Raw genomic sequence first — 15,433 nt, forward strand, 5'->3', positions numbered from 1 at the left:
TATAATGAAACAAATGATCAGAATTCAAAAATTATTTTGAATTCAAATTTGAAAATGATTCCATTTCAAAAATGAATTTGAAATGGAAACATATTGAAATAAATACAGTAAAGTATAAAAGTGAAAGATGATGATTCTTCAGCCTTCTACATTGGCTGCTTAATAGAATAGAATAAAACAGAATAGAATAGAAAAGAATATAATATAATATAATATAACATAACAAAATAGAATAGAAAATAATAAAATAGAATAAGACAGAATAGAAAAAAAATAATAGAATAGAATAAAACAGAATTGAATAGAAAAGAATAGAAAATAAAAGAATAGAATAGAAAAAAATAGACAAAATAGAACAAAATAGAACAAATATAGCCGTCTTCTGAAATGTCAAATTTCGAATCGATTTGAAAATATCGAATATATCAAATGAGTTTCAAAAACAAATCATTCTAAAATAACAAATAAAGCAAAACAAAATTATTAACTTAACAAAAGAATCAGAAACTAAACAAAATTAATGTTTCTGTAATGCACATTTCTAGTGGTATGACCCATTAACTAACACAACTCTTTACTAGTATTGCTAGTAAATGTGTGCCCATTCAAATATATTTGTATTGGCTCTTCTATTCTTTCTGTATTGAACTGTATTGTAATTGTACTGTGTCCCCCCCTTTATATTGTAAAGCGCTATGCAAACTGTTGGCGGTGTATCAATCCCCAGGTATGTACAGTATATAGCTCTGAAAATATATGTAGCTCTTTAAATATTGTACATTCAAATCAGTCTATATATTCTCTCCTCTATTCATATACATTTTTTTTCCCAAAAAAGTATTTTATTGAAATATGAAAGGCATATCAAGTCATATACAGATATGGATCACAGTCCACGCATAGACATCTTCCATGTTCTCCCGTAATGCAGACGGGTCATAAGATGTTTGTTTAAAGTGCGATTCATCTCGAGGCAAAATATCGTGATTTAACAAATGAATAATACAAACCAGTAGATATAATGATTATAGTACATATACATTTATATAGATTTTCACATTGATCTTTGCCAGGCGTTGGGGTCTTGCCCTTCTACTCTTTTATACGGTGCTTAAAAGAGGCCATGCTACGAAGGCTATAGAAGAGGGTTGATGATCTGTTACCTCTACAATGGAGCCATCTACTGTCATGTATGTCTCTGCAGCATGCCAGGATTCTACCAGTACAGAGCTTAATTATAAGTGATGACTTTTTAAAATTACTTAATAGGACTATAATAATCAAGTTGACATGCAGCTAAATTTATACCACCGTTTTCACGTATAACATGTATCTTAAAATTGTAATGACTGCAGAAAGACTGAACAATGTCCCTTAATATTATTGTCACTGAAGTTAACAGTGATGTTTAACTGAGTTGTCATGGAATATGAAGTCTATTCTCCCAGAATACATCTTCTGTTTGGAATTAGTTTCAAGTCATGAAGAATTCATAACTCACTGCACTGTACTTAAAAAGCATATTTACTTACCTTACCAAGCCTCATTGTCTCCAACTACACTCACAGAGCGCCATCTGCTGGATACTTGGATGTCTGCGCACAAGTCATGGCATAATGTCATGGAAAAAATTGTGCCATCGTTAGTAGATTCGTATTTCTTATTCCATACACATGACTAACTGATAGAAAAGCTTGCTTGTACTTGTTAATTCATTTTCTCTGCAATCTATAGATATTTATCTTTTTAGGGATTAAAGTGGAATTGTATGCTGTCCACTTTTGCATTTATATGTAAAACATTAAAAATAAGTGCCTATACTATTTAAAATCTAATAATATACAATTATAGAAATTGTACATTGTAATATACAATTATAGAAATTGAAGAAATTGTGCCATCTTTCGTAGGATTTATATTTCTTATTCCATACAGATGGCTGACTGATAAAAAAAAAAAAAAAGCTTGTTTGTACTTGGTAGTTCATTTTCTCTGAAATCTATAGCTCTTTATCTTTTTAGGGGTTAAAGTAGAACTTTATGCTGGCCCTTTTTGCATTTATATGTAAAACATTAAAAATAAGTGCCTATACTGTTTAAAATCCAATAATATATAATATTTCGGCACTGTGTCTAATTTGTAGAGGCTGATCTGCTGACAGCCTAAAGATTTAACACTGCTCAGGTGCCCTGGGCTTCAACAAAATGGCAGCCTCCAGTAAGAAAAATCAGGAGCAGTGATGGACGCACTTTACAGCTTACACTAGTTTTGGTAGCATAATTATTAATGTAGAATGTATGTTCCTTCTAAAGAACATTATTTTTTATCAAGTTGTTGTGGCTATAGTTCTGCTTTTAGTTTGTTGATACTTTGACAAGATAGTCATAAGGGGTTTATAATGGCTGCAAATGAACCCGTTCCTTATTTTAATTATAGCCATATAATACAGTATTTGTACACGATAATATATGCAGTCATTGTAAAACATGATATTATTAGAAGCTATTTAAAATCCCTTCCCTAAGACTTCCACAAAAATATATAAAAACATAATATAAATCACATACAATACCAAATCAAGAAATTAAGCGACCAAAATCAGTACTTAAATAAATAAAACAAGCAAGATAAAACATGAGCTCTAAAAGGATAAGGTTTCTATTAATCTTAAAAAGTAAAACTGGATTAAATAAATATATTTTGTTTTATCTGACAGTAGTTTTATAGTTTTGCATAGGACAGGAAGATCATTAGAGTTATCTTTCTGCTTTCTGGACTTAGGTGATAATGTTGGTTCAGTGTCCAGTGAAGAGGTGCCATAGGAAGATGAGTTGCTTAATCAATTTCTTAACCAGGAACTACATGTGTCACCAGTCTATGCAGGATGGAAAATGTGGTAAATCGCAAAATTGGCTAAGCAAACTTACAAATTCATTGGCAAGCAAAACCGTAAACATATACAGTATGCATTTCAACTGTAATTTTATATTTTTTGAAGTTCCTCTTCAAATTCAGATTGTAAACTTATTTGTTCATTTGTAGTCAAGAGCACTGGGAACCCAAAGCAACAAAACCTTGATTTCAAAAAGCAGAAATGTATGAATGAACTTCTGATTATTGGGCTTTGTTTTAGTTTGAAAAATAGGACTAATGTACATTCATTTTTCATAGGGGTTATAAACAACAAAAAGTCCATCCACAGTAGAATGAGACTATAAAATGTGCTTGTAGCCTTCCAAATTCTTTAAACTGCAGCTTACATTGAGAATTTACAGTACCACCTTGTGCTATCATATTGGATCTATGATTGGAGTTACCCGTGACCCAATTACTGCAAGGCAGAAGTGCTAACCACTAAGCCACTGAGCTGCCCATGATTAGAGTTATGGTGATAGACAACTAGGAACCAGTGCCTATGATGGCCAACAATACCCACACATTTCTTCCCTCAACCATAATGGGCCAATAAAATTGCTGGGGGTTGACCAAGGAGGTCCTTGCATATCAGAGGTCACAGCTTGTGGAGTTCTAGGACACTCTAATAATAACTAGACCTGACATACAAACATCCATGAACTCATTCGTGACAGATTTAAAGATTAGGTTCAGCTCAAATTTACTTTAGACAATACATCTGACTGAAAGTTGGCAGTTGAGTTGGCTTTAACCTCCAAAGAAATCCTCTATGACAAATGCACTGCATGTGTCCATGTGAGAAGAGTTCAAAAGGCAGAACTAGAACATACTAAAGAGATGATGCCTTCCAACTGGCCTGTACACCTCAGAATTCTCCAGCTGGAGGCTCAAAAATCTAGCTGAGCTGTTAGACATTCTCATGTACTGTATACATGAACCGCGAGAATGAAATGTTAGTCTCAAATAGAATACTTTATTGTAGGACAAAGGTTATAGCCTACTACACTGAAAAGTGTAAGGAAGATATGATCTAATTGCGATCAATGTCCCAATGCGCTCCTCCCCTAATAAGGGGTGATCCTAGAACGTAATCTTAATTGCATAATAATTATGGGAAAGACCATAAAAAGACTGTTCATGTTTAGTATACTATGAGCTTCTACTCTAAAATAATTTTAAAAACATATACTTTATTTTCAACAATTAGTAGCAAATGTAAAATCTCAATATATAATTACATGAAATGGTACTAATTTGGTACTCATTTTTGAAAATAAAGTAAATCTTTTTAAAATTCATCATACTATGATCAATAGGATCATAGTATCCTAAAGAATGGTTGCGTTATGGTCTTTCCAATAATTATTTTGCAAAGGTTAAGGCTACTTTATATATCTGGGGTATTTCAGTGTTTTGTTTTTAAATTGATCACAGAACCCCACTTGGATCTGTTCTTAAAATAATGCAAAGCACCCTTTTCCTATGGAATACAAACATTTTTTTAACATACCACATAGTATGTTGCCATAGAGGGTGGGTTCAATACTCCCTTAGCTCTCTAATACAAATAGAACTAAATATCCTATTAACCTTTAGTGCTCGGCGGTTGTCAGGGACCTGCCTGATTCATGCTTAATAAAAATGCGGATTGATGATGAACTTTTAAATCATATTACATCTCAAAGTCCTACAAAAATAAAAAAGTATACTGAAATGGGAAGGAGTTTACATAACATTCTCTTGGCTTAAAGTAACTCACAGACTGTAGTGCAGACTGCAGTGACTCCAGGTGGCTAACCATCCATGTGCTTTTTCCTTCACTTATGACTCATTTATACTGTATAGCCAAAATCAGTTCTCTTTAGAGTAGCATAAAAGGCAACATTTAAAGCAGTAACACATACTTGTTAAGTTTACAATCAGCACATATGACACAGAGCAGCACAGATGCAATTCAAAATGGAACCACATTCGTTGATTTATTATGATTCTAAGCACTTTTACCAAAAGGGATGGACATACAGTCTTGAATTCACTCAAAACTCTATTCAAGTGGACAATACCACTGTTACGTTAGCCAACAATAGCAAAGAACAAACTTTCCTACTTCATTAAGTCCAGGGCTATAAACGGGTTGTTCCCTAAACAACTCATTCCTTTCAAGTACCAGGACTTGAGACCTATCTGAGATACCAGTCGTAGTATGATAATTAGGGAACAGGGCATATGTGTGATATATGCAGGCAATCTCTTTATAGCAGATGTACCAACAGGAGAAAATATTTTCTTTATGCTATCCTTTTCTCCTAATAATGTCCTAGGTGTTAATTCTCATATTCTCTTTAGGTTATTCTTCCCTTCCCTATGTTAACCTTCTCTTCCCTTAATAATATCCTTCATATTATCCTTCTATTCCCATTATATTATCCTTTAGCCATAATAAAGTCCAAGGAGTTACCCCTTCCACCATCCTCTCCCATCCAACCTATAATAGCTCCTCAACTGCTTTGGTAATGTTAAAGGGTATTTGATCCTACTTGGTCAATTAAATTATTTGAACTTGATTGCCACTATGCTGTAGCTTTAAAGTGTTCCTAAACCCACAACAATAAAATCAGTCTGTATATGCAGTAAAGCATGCTTGTTATACTGACTTGTGTAAAAAGGCAGTTTGATCCTGACTTCTCCTCCCCTTCTTCCAGTGTCCCCTTCTTATCTCCTGATAAGACATATTGTGTGGAGTCACTCTGCACATGCTCAGTTTGGTGTGATCAGTACAGGGCCAATCATCACTGTCCAGGCAGAGATCAGGGGTTCTGCATCCTCTAAAGCAAAATGAAAACGCCTCCTACAAGTTTTAACAAAAGCTTGGCTAGCCACTGATAGAAGTCACAAGACTGCTGATGAGAAAAGGTATTTAGCAGTTTATATTTACTAAAATAATTGCATTTCCATGTTCTGTGTACTGTGGGAGACCAGATATAGTGAATGCAGGGTCCGGGGTTTAGTAACACTTTAAGGAAAGAAATCAATTGATTCCCCAATTCAAGCTAAACAGTGTGAATGGAGGACTCTCCACCATTGGTTCTTCTATTTAGACAACTGCAGCTGCCTAAATACCCGAACAGTGACTATATCTGATAGAATGCTGGCCAACGTTTGTTGGGCCAGGTGGTTCTGACACGGCCAACTACGCCTTGAATTTTGGCCAATTCAGTGACATATGGCCAGATTAGAAAGGGGCTCAATAGAAAACAAATTTTTTTTCAGTAAGTAATTTTTTTCTATATATCAAGGCTTAGTTACTGTATAAGGGAATTGAACATGGTGTCCACAGCAAACACCTATGATCTTTTCTCTTCTAACTGGCACTGATGTGAATCCGGTTGGTTGCTATGAGAAATCATTTGGTTTTTTTCTTGCTTTGTTGTCATATATAACTCAGTTGTGTTCTGAGATTCTCTGTAATCTAAATGCAAAAAGTAACTAAAATATGCTAATGCTCAGCAGAAATAAAGTAAGCGTAGACTGGCATAAGGCTAATTTTCAACACATTTTATTAGTGACTGCTAATGCTAGCAGCTATGAATGTGACATCGAGGAAAAACAGCTGTTCCTGTAACTTACAAGTGTCGTTGTAGCAAACAAGCTAATATATGCACTAAAAAACAGCCAAGATAATGCAGAACTGGGATTTTTTTCAGACATCATTTCCAATAACTATCTGTTACCCTTGTCTGGAAAACAGTCCTGATTAAAAGTAATGTTATTCTTAAAGTAAAACCGTCCTAAAGGAAACATGGAGGAGTGTCATTAAGTATATCTAAACCCAATCTCTAAGATCTCATATGAGGTTTACCATGTTATTGTAGTATCAAGCATTGTTTTCAATAGTTATAAATCTGCAATTTTCAATAACACCCGGTATTCTAAATCCTTATATACAAATAGTGTCCAGGATGGGAACCAAACCACCACACCTAGGTTGTCTTCCTGTCATGCCAATCCTCTGACTTTAGAACTATAAGGAATTGACCCTGAAAAGCATAAAGATAAGGGGTTCTGACATTTACTAGTCTGCATACATGTGGCAAGTCACTGAGTCTGGAAGTATTGAACCCAGTGGATCAGTATAACAGCAATTCATTTTTGGGTGGAGGTCATCATTGGCAGGTTCTGTATATCTCTCATGACAAGTTAACATTAAATGGTTTAATGGCAATTAAAGAGCTGTTTATTTTTCTCTTTCCGATACCCTTTCTCCCGTCTACCCATTAGACTCCTCTTTGTCTAAACCTCTTTCAGAGATCTATAGGGTCCTTATGCCTTTGGTTGATGGGGGCATGGAAGATCTTCACTTTAAATGACAGGCAGATGCTCCAGATATTGATATGGAGAGGGTTGAGAATATATGTGGGAATACCCCTTCCTCCAATTAGTAGCCACCAGGGATCGGCTGATTCAATGTAAAATTCTCCATAGGTCCTATATGACCCCTCAAAGGTTGCACAAAATATATCCTGAGGTCTCTTCTTGTTGCTGGAGATATGTGGAGGATCTGGCTGATTTTGTGCATCTGTATGAGACTTGCTGTCGCATTCCAGCTTGAGGTTACAAGTTTTGTGTCCATGTCGACTACCATACCTATCCCACTGAATGTTGAATATTGTCTTTTAGGTTTGGTGACACCCCCCCCCCCCCAGTTTATCATCGGGACACCAAAAAATTGCTCAGTCTTTTGCTTTTCTATGCTAGAAGGGCTGTAGCCTTAAAGTGAAAGTTGACAAAGGCCCCACCCCTTTCTGAAAATCCATAATTCATGCTGTTATACCTCTTTATAAAGCTACTTACCTCTCCTGGGGTTGTCCTCAGAAGTTCAATAGGGTGTGAGACCTCTGGCTCACCCTCCACTTTTGTGAAGTATTATTTACTGAACAAGTAAGACACTTACTTGTGCACTGTACAGAGTACCTGTGATGAAGATCATTGGAATGTTCCTTTACTTCAAGAGCTATATGGAGTTACCTTTCCAATTTCCCTTGTCAGGGGGTTGTAGACCCTAAATGACTATCCCTGATGCTTTCTTCCTTATGTATATGCCAAGCAGTTGCTCTGGTTTTGTACTTAAGGTTTTCTTTTTTGTTTTACCTGTGTACTGTTTGTTATAAGGTATGTGTTAAGCCAGGGAATGCCGAATGGATTTGTATTTTCTCTACAGAATAAAAAGAATTTAAAAAAAGACTAATTCCAGTCAAAATGGGCTGTGATCTTATTCAGATTGTCCCTCAGTTCCTTCCCTTGCAACACATAGATGAAAAAAATGGGAATGTTATCAAGGGGCAGGAAAATGCAGAAATTAAGATTTATCAAAAATTCGAACCCTTCCACCACACTGCTAAAAATCTTTTTGTCCGTTTCCTCCTTAGAGAGATTTCCAAACTCTTTCCTAACAGGAAATAAAGGAAAATCTCCCCAGTAGGGACACATTAAAAAAAATAAAAACCCAACCAGACACAGGCAGCTCTAATCCTTTTTCACGCTTTCCAAAATAAATAGTGCATTAAAACACCAAAGTCAGCACTCAACTGCATTTTACCGATGGTGTAATGCATTTTGAGCTTTACTGCAGGATCACCATCAAGAGAGTACAATGAAGTTTATGAGGTTTTTTTTATAGGTTTGTTATCCACTGTGGAACTGGGTCCCAGTGATGGTAGTTTTCCATCTTCAGCCAGTGCTAACTGCCCTACATTGCGTCAATATCTTTGCACAGTATTTTTGACACAGTATTTTTAACAGTGAAAGGCTCTGCCATTGTGAAAATGGTTGTAAAAAGGACACGGGGTTCACAAATATGCAGTGTGCGGGACTCCGGAGTAATGATTACAAATGGGGAAAGCTATTTTTACAACTTTCTCTGGATTTTAGAATTCCCGGACTGGGTTCCATAGTTTGGAGATTTCAAAGTGCTTTGAGAGGGAAGAAAACTCCAACCTAGTGTCCAGATCTTGCAGAAGATCAGCAAGCTGAGTGTGCAGGTATGCACAGCTGTTATAATGATAGGTCTGGGCATAGTTCATTGCCCCTTTTAGGAGACAAGTGTACTCCACTCAGGACACAGGTCTGCTCTGTTGAGGGGACAGAAAGCCAGGAGGTCTCAGGATAGGAGACAGGAGGACTTCATATGGGTGGTAGAAGAACCTCTATTGAGAGATCAGGTTGTGGGCCTGGGCAGCAGGATGCGGCAACTAAAGGCTGGGAGTCAGAAGAGCTGGGTGAGAGGGTCTGAGGAACTAAACAGAAGCCAAAGGCCATGGTTTGGGACCTAAGCAGCAGCACTGCTAAAGAGAAAACCAGGTGGCTTGGTATTACTTTGACTGTGTCTGTTTTTGATGGCGAAGACACCTGTGAGGGAAACCATGATATAAGGACTTATAAGGACTTTGCTTTATTTATAAATAAAAGTGGGCCAGCAAGCCCTAAATTTTAGTTCCTAACTCACATAGACTCATACCACCATCTTAGAGTATTACAGTAGTTAACAATGCAAAATCATTAGTACCCTCGAGAGGTGACCCATGTTCCCTAACCCACATGTCATCTTAAACATTAATAGGGGCGGCCCATTATGGAAATGGGGGATGGGAAAGGAAGGAGGGATGGGGGGGTGAGAGAGGTGTGTTTAAAGAAATTAATAGTAGGAAAGAGGAGGAAGAAAGAAAAGATTTAATGGTCCCCATGGGCCTAGGACAATACTACACAATTATAGGTAACCAAAGCTAGATAGATTTAAGGTAGGAAGTGCATATCCAAGCCAGGATTCCCAGACTTTGAGTCCGTGAGAATACTGGAAAGTTTCTCACTAACAAGCAGCACATGTTAATGTGTTTCAACTTCTTGTAGGGCCACTGTAGGTTTCTCTCAGCTTCTGGAAATAGTCCATTTATCCACTATAAATAGGAAGATGGCAAGCTTTTGATTGGGATTAGTGAGCCCTGGGACGGGGGGTGTGGAAGAGCTATTCTAGGGTTTTTCTGTATGGTGACATGAAACAAAGTTTCAATAAGACCAAAAACTCTGGACTAAAAGGATACCATGTTTGGAGCATATCACGTAAATGGCCATTATTATGTTATAAGAAGTGTAATCAATGAAATAACTTTTCTCAATAGAGGAGGAAGAAGGAGGGGGCATGTCCCCATCAGACCATCTGTACTGTTGTTCTGCCTAAAGACCAGGGGTGGACTGACCATTTGGAAACTTGGGCACTGTCCGAGGGCCCGGGGTCAGTAGGGGGCCCCATGAGATGCCCCTGATACCTTTTTCATAGGCTTTTTTGAGTTTGGGCAAGGACACAGGGGCCCCATGATCCCCTATTGCCTGGGGGCCCCAATGAGTTGTCAGTCCGCCCCTGATAAAGACCCAAAACTGTTAATCACTACAGCACTTGAACTTCAGAGACAGGAAGAGGATGGATATCCCCGCAGCGAAGATTTCTCCAGGATCCAGCTGCCTTTACAATGTGGAACAGGTAAATGATGTGACTGAAGCTGTACAAATGTTTTTTCGCTAAACATAAGTTTTAAATAAGAAGAATTATTGCAGACATTACAAACGAACTCACATTTTTGATGGAGGGCCTTTGGTAACCTTTTGGTGCTTTTGGGCTTGCTAAACATTCTGTTTTCCTATTAATAAATGCATGCCAATAATTTTCTGTTACTGTGACTGTGACTGTGGTGTTAAAATACCAGAAAGGCTCAAAAACAGCATTCAAGCCTTTGGGTGCTGGGAAGGAATTAATGTGTACTGCTTACAAGTGCATCTGGAGGGTGCGGATGAGATGTGTATCTAAGCATGAATATGTGCTTGACTGAAAGTGACATCACCGAATCTGCATTTCTCTAAATGGTTGGAAGGGCCGTTGCTTTCAATTATTTGAATCAGTGCACAGACCTGACGAATTGGATAATGTGCTGGGCATCCTATAATAAAGTACTATTGACAATTTTTGCCTTCTGGAGCTTGTAATAATATACCTCAAAGCCCAAAGCAGACATATACACGTTATTTTAAAAGGTCAGTTTTCCCATAGGTAACATTTCAATTATAAGTGGAGTATAGTGGGCTGAATCATCCTCTTGTTGTATCTGTTGGGACTGCAACAGTAAACCAACCACCTTGGAGTCTCATTTCTGTCACAATAGCCATGTTCCCTGGTGTGCATACCTGTATTCTATCCCATGTAAAATACAATGTGAATTGACACCCTGCATAATTGTCACAGCAGGTTAACAAACTTAAACACAGGAATCACACCACTGAGAAGTACTGTTTACTTTTCCAATATCAAAACCTAAAATACCAGTTTTTGGTATACTGACCCTTAAAAGGTCAATGCACCTATAACCCCTACATTTTGCCAGAAACTGAGAAGATGAATAATATGTACACATGTATTATGGAAGTTTCTAGACTCAGTGAACTTCCACTACCATCTTTGGGGTATGCTACATGAAATCCAGGATTCTTACCATGTTGTGCTTTGGCTTAGACAGTCTTCCAGTGATTCCCAGTGAGCAAGGATACAGTAAATATCCCCACATCCCAAACACTTCTGATTTAGGTAAGCAGTGATATCATTTCTATTATGCCCATTACAGTTGAGATATACTACTGGTCCAGGAGCTGCTTAGGGCTATATTTAAAGATCATGATGCTCTGAAAGATTATCTTTTACACCAACTACATTATGATGGCTATTACAAATATATAGGCATATGTATACTTTTCTGTACAAAGCTGCACCCACTTAGAGTGTGTCTCATCCTACAAATGGAGCTACGCTCAAGACCATAGAAATGGTCTCTCCAATGAAAGGGATCTTGCCAACTGTTTCCCTATTGACTTGTACTTTTAGACTCTGCAATTTTGGCAAACACTTCTAACAGACATCTTGAGATACTTCTAAGGTCTGGTAAATTCTTTTGCATTCTGCAACATCCTCTGGTTGACTCTCCAAGGCTGCCATTCAGTCGCTTTAATATCTTCACCCTACCAACACTTTGCATGTCCACACAAGATATCCCTAATTTACTTGAGAAATAAAGAAAATTGCTAAATCAATGTAAATATACACAAATAGCTAAGTGTATAATAGTGAAAAACAAAATAAAATGGTGAAATAAGTCTAGACTAGTGCATCCAGCGTCCAATAAACACTTCATAATATCTTGTTACACCATAAGAACAGTACCAGTTTTCAGATGATTGTAGTATCCATGTGATTTACAAACACCCGATAGTGTTGCCTCCACCTCACGGTAAAATGCAAACTCACCAAAAGGATTTGCTGTCTAAAATTAGAACAGCAATAAGCGTTTCTGACATGGTATTTCTCTCTCTCCCAAGATAGACCCCTCTGCTTAACCAGGGATCAGCATCCATCCTCACCTTCAGCTCTCCAGGGGTTAATAAATGCACTCATATCCTCAAGGACATAACAACAAACAAAAAATGTCTCATAGTGCAGTACTTTAATAAAATCGGTAAGGAGTGCAGCAGTACAAATAAAAAATTTAAAACTTATCAAACAAATGCCGCTGAATGAAACTTACACAGGAGGCCACCGGTCCAGCATGGAGTGGCAGCACGACCTCTAGAATTACACCTCAATCCCTAATTTACTGTCTCCTTTCCCCCCTAGTGCCCAGTACTGGGACTGCTACATCACTTCCTGTTAGCAGAGTGGATTTTTATGACAACCGAGTATCTTGAGACCTGTAGTACTATAGCCAATACATCCTATATTCCTGAATGCTAATTGAACTACAACTACCAGACAGCTTGCGAACATGAAGGATTCTGGGAAAGCAGATATATGCTACAGCAAGTGACTGGCTCACTTTCTTGGCGTGGGATTCAGAGCTGAACACAAAGAGACTTCTGTTCTCCTCCAGAGACAGATTGTTGGCCTACTGCTGTAGGACTCTACACATCAGTTCAGCACAGCGGTGACAGCGATCTCAACACTGGGACCGCATCAGCTTCTCTGCATTGGGACTGTACTGTCTGGCCTTCACATAGACATCTCTTCTTGCTATGCTGACAGGATGTCAGGCAGTAACTCTGCACATTCCTGAAAACAGCCAAGAGCTTTGGCAAGAACTCTTGATCCTAGAAGGATTCATAGGATTGGTGAGTAGGTGGATGCCTAATCTCTTTCTATCATCGCTCTAGAGACACCGCATGCAGATACCTTTACATCTCAGTTACTAGGAGACCTTTGCTTTGAGCAGTATCATGGCTTATCTGTTTAACGTCATTGAATTACCAGTATTAACTAATGCTCACGGGCCCCATCATTGCTAGCAAAAGACAGTGAATACCACCATATCAGGAACTTTAAACATCGCAGGATCAAGTTGCAATCTCTAGTTAATGGGACTTTTCTCTTTTAAGGCCATGGTTATTCAACTTAGGGTACTTAAATCTATTTAATCCAGAGTATACATTTATATAATTCTCTGCATGCCCCATTGCGGTGCTGGTGGTACGGAGGGAGCTGATAAGCCAATAAGCCTTATTTTCCCTCTTTTTCTGCTAGAGTTGCAATTAAATAGTTGAAGCTAACTACTCATGACTGTATAATCTGTTAAATTTTGCTAATTGATCATTCCTATTTACCAGTGTTCTGCTTTTATGCGTTAGCTGAGGTTGTATATCCTAAACCCATTATTCCTACTCTTTTGCTCAAGATTAATATAGAGGTGTTACTAAATAATTGTGTCTCTTGTATAATTATTCTATACTGTTGAAATATGTCTGAACCCAGAGTGTCAGAACTGTTGGGAGGCTTGTATGTTCAGGGCAACCACTGGGGACAAGCGTTATCAAGCGGACCCTGCAGGGGTAGTACTACATACCATAAATTTAGAGACATTTGGAGCACCTGGTTAATTTAATTTATTTTACAGATTACCAGAACTTGTTGGAAACTATGGATACTGGTTAACGTGAGATCATTTTATCTATCTGTGCCTGAGATGAAGCTGTAACAATCGCATAGAGCAGTGCAATGTTTGGGATGCAAGCTTTCTGTGTTTTTTTGGGTCATACTTGGTTTGGGACCTTGTGGATAACCCAATCCCCAATTCACTGACTGTGATTGACAGCAGCAGGAGCCAATAAGGAGGCAGAGACCCAGGAGAGCTTCTTCACATCGCTGGATTGGGATTGGGCTCAGGTGAGTATAAGGAGGGGGAAGGGGACTGAGGGGGGAGCTGCACACTGAGGGTTCTTTACCTTCATGTATAGAATACTTGAAGGTAAAAAGCCATCAGCCTTTAGAGCCACTTTAAGTCAGTGGGGTAGAGTGTGTGGGTTTGGACTTTGAAGATACTTTTTTTTTTTTGGTGTTAAAACAAAATAGACATTATAGTTCCTGCTCTGTGCAATAATATTGAATGGAAATGTCCCTTACAGGTGCCTGCTTAGCAAGCTGGGTCTATAGACATACACATCCCTAGTAGGCCATGTCCCCGCTCCCTCCTCACATAAATCTGACTGACAGCAGTGAGAGCCTATGACTTCCACTGCACTCAATCAGGGAAGTGTTTAGGGATGGGGGTGGGTAGAACAAGTAGCTGGGCTTTTTTTTACCTTAATGCAGAGAATGCATTTAGGTAAAAAAAACCCTTTTGACTTTGAATATATCACAGAATATTTAAATCCTACCATTGCAGGTCTCTATCTGAAAATGCTGGTTTCCTGGCTTTAGTGCTGATTTAACGACATCAAAACTTTCAAAATCATCGACCCAGAGTACACTCAGTCAGAATACTTCTGCCAGATCTGGAACTTAGGAAGTACTTAAGCCATTACCATAGCATGGTAGCCAAGCAGTTGCAACCTCCAGACATCTATCAGGAAAATTTTTTTTTAACTTGTTCTTGTCTGGCCAACAGCAAAATGACAGCCAAGTGGGGCTCTCGTCAATTTCATTCATTCAAATGCTTGTTTATAGCAAATACATTTTTTACTACGGTGACATTATGCTACTCTGGTCACAGTGTGTTATGAAAAAAAAATTGTAAAAAAAGAAAAAAAAGTAATAAAAAATAAAAAAAATTTAACAAAATTGAGAATCAGGTGATCCCTGATCACCGACACACCATTTATATGATGACTCTGCACTGCACTGCTGACAGTATATATTAAATAAATATATACATTTGTGAAAAAAAAAATTTAATTCCTTAATTTTCCAAAAATTTAGACAAAAAAATTACAACTTCAAAAAATTCGCCATGCCTCTTACTAAATGTCACAGACTGTCTACATTGCAAAAAGGGGTCATTTGGGGGATATCTGTATTATCCTGACATTTATGGGCCTCAAGAAATTAGATTGGCGTCAGGACTTCAAGACTGATTTTCAGATATATACTGTACCATAGTTTGTGGACAAAGAAATGTAGCAGAATACATATTGGCCTAAATTTATGCAGAGCAATTAT

At 37.7% G+C, this 15,433-nt stretch overlaps 1 protein-coding gene across 6 annotated transcripts in view; it reads right to left on the reverse strand.

Annotated features, from left to right (window-relative positions):
- The window catches only part of CACNA1E (calcium voltage-gated channel subunit alpha1 E), a 1,021,369-nt gene that overhangs the window by 567,796 nt on the left and 438,140 nt on the right, over positions 1-15,433 (reverse strand). The gene's annotated exons all lie outside the window — the stretch shown is intronic.

The sequence above is a fragment of the Staurois parvus genome, unplaced genomic scaffold, assembly GCF_062004578.1.
Source record: "Staurois parvus isolate SC_StPar_1 unplaced genomic scaffold, SC_StPar_1.0 ptg000106l, whole genome shotgun sequence".
NCBI lineage: Eukaryota > Metazoa > Chordata > Amphibia > Anura > Ranidae > Staurois > Staurois parvus.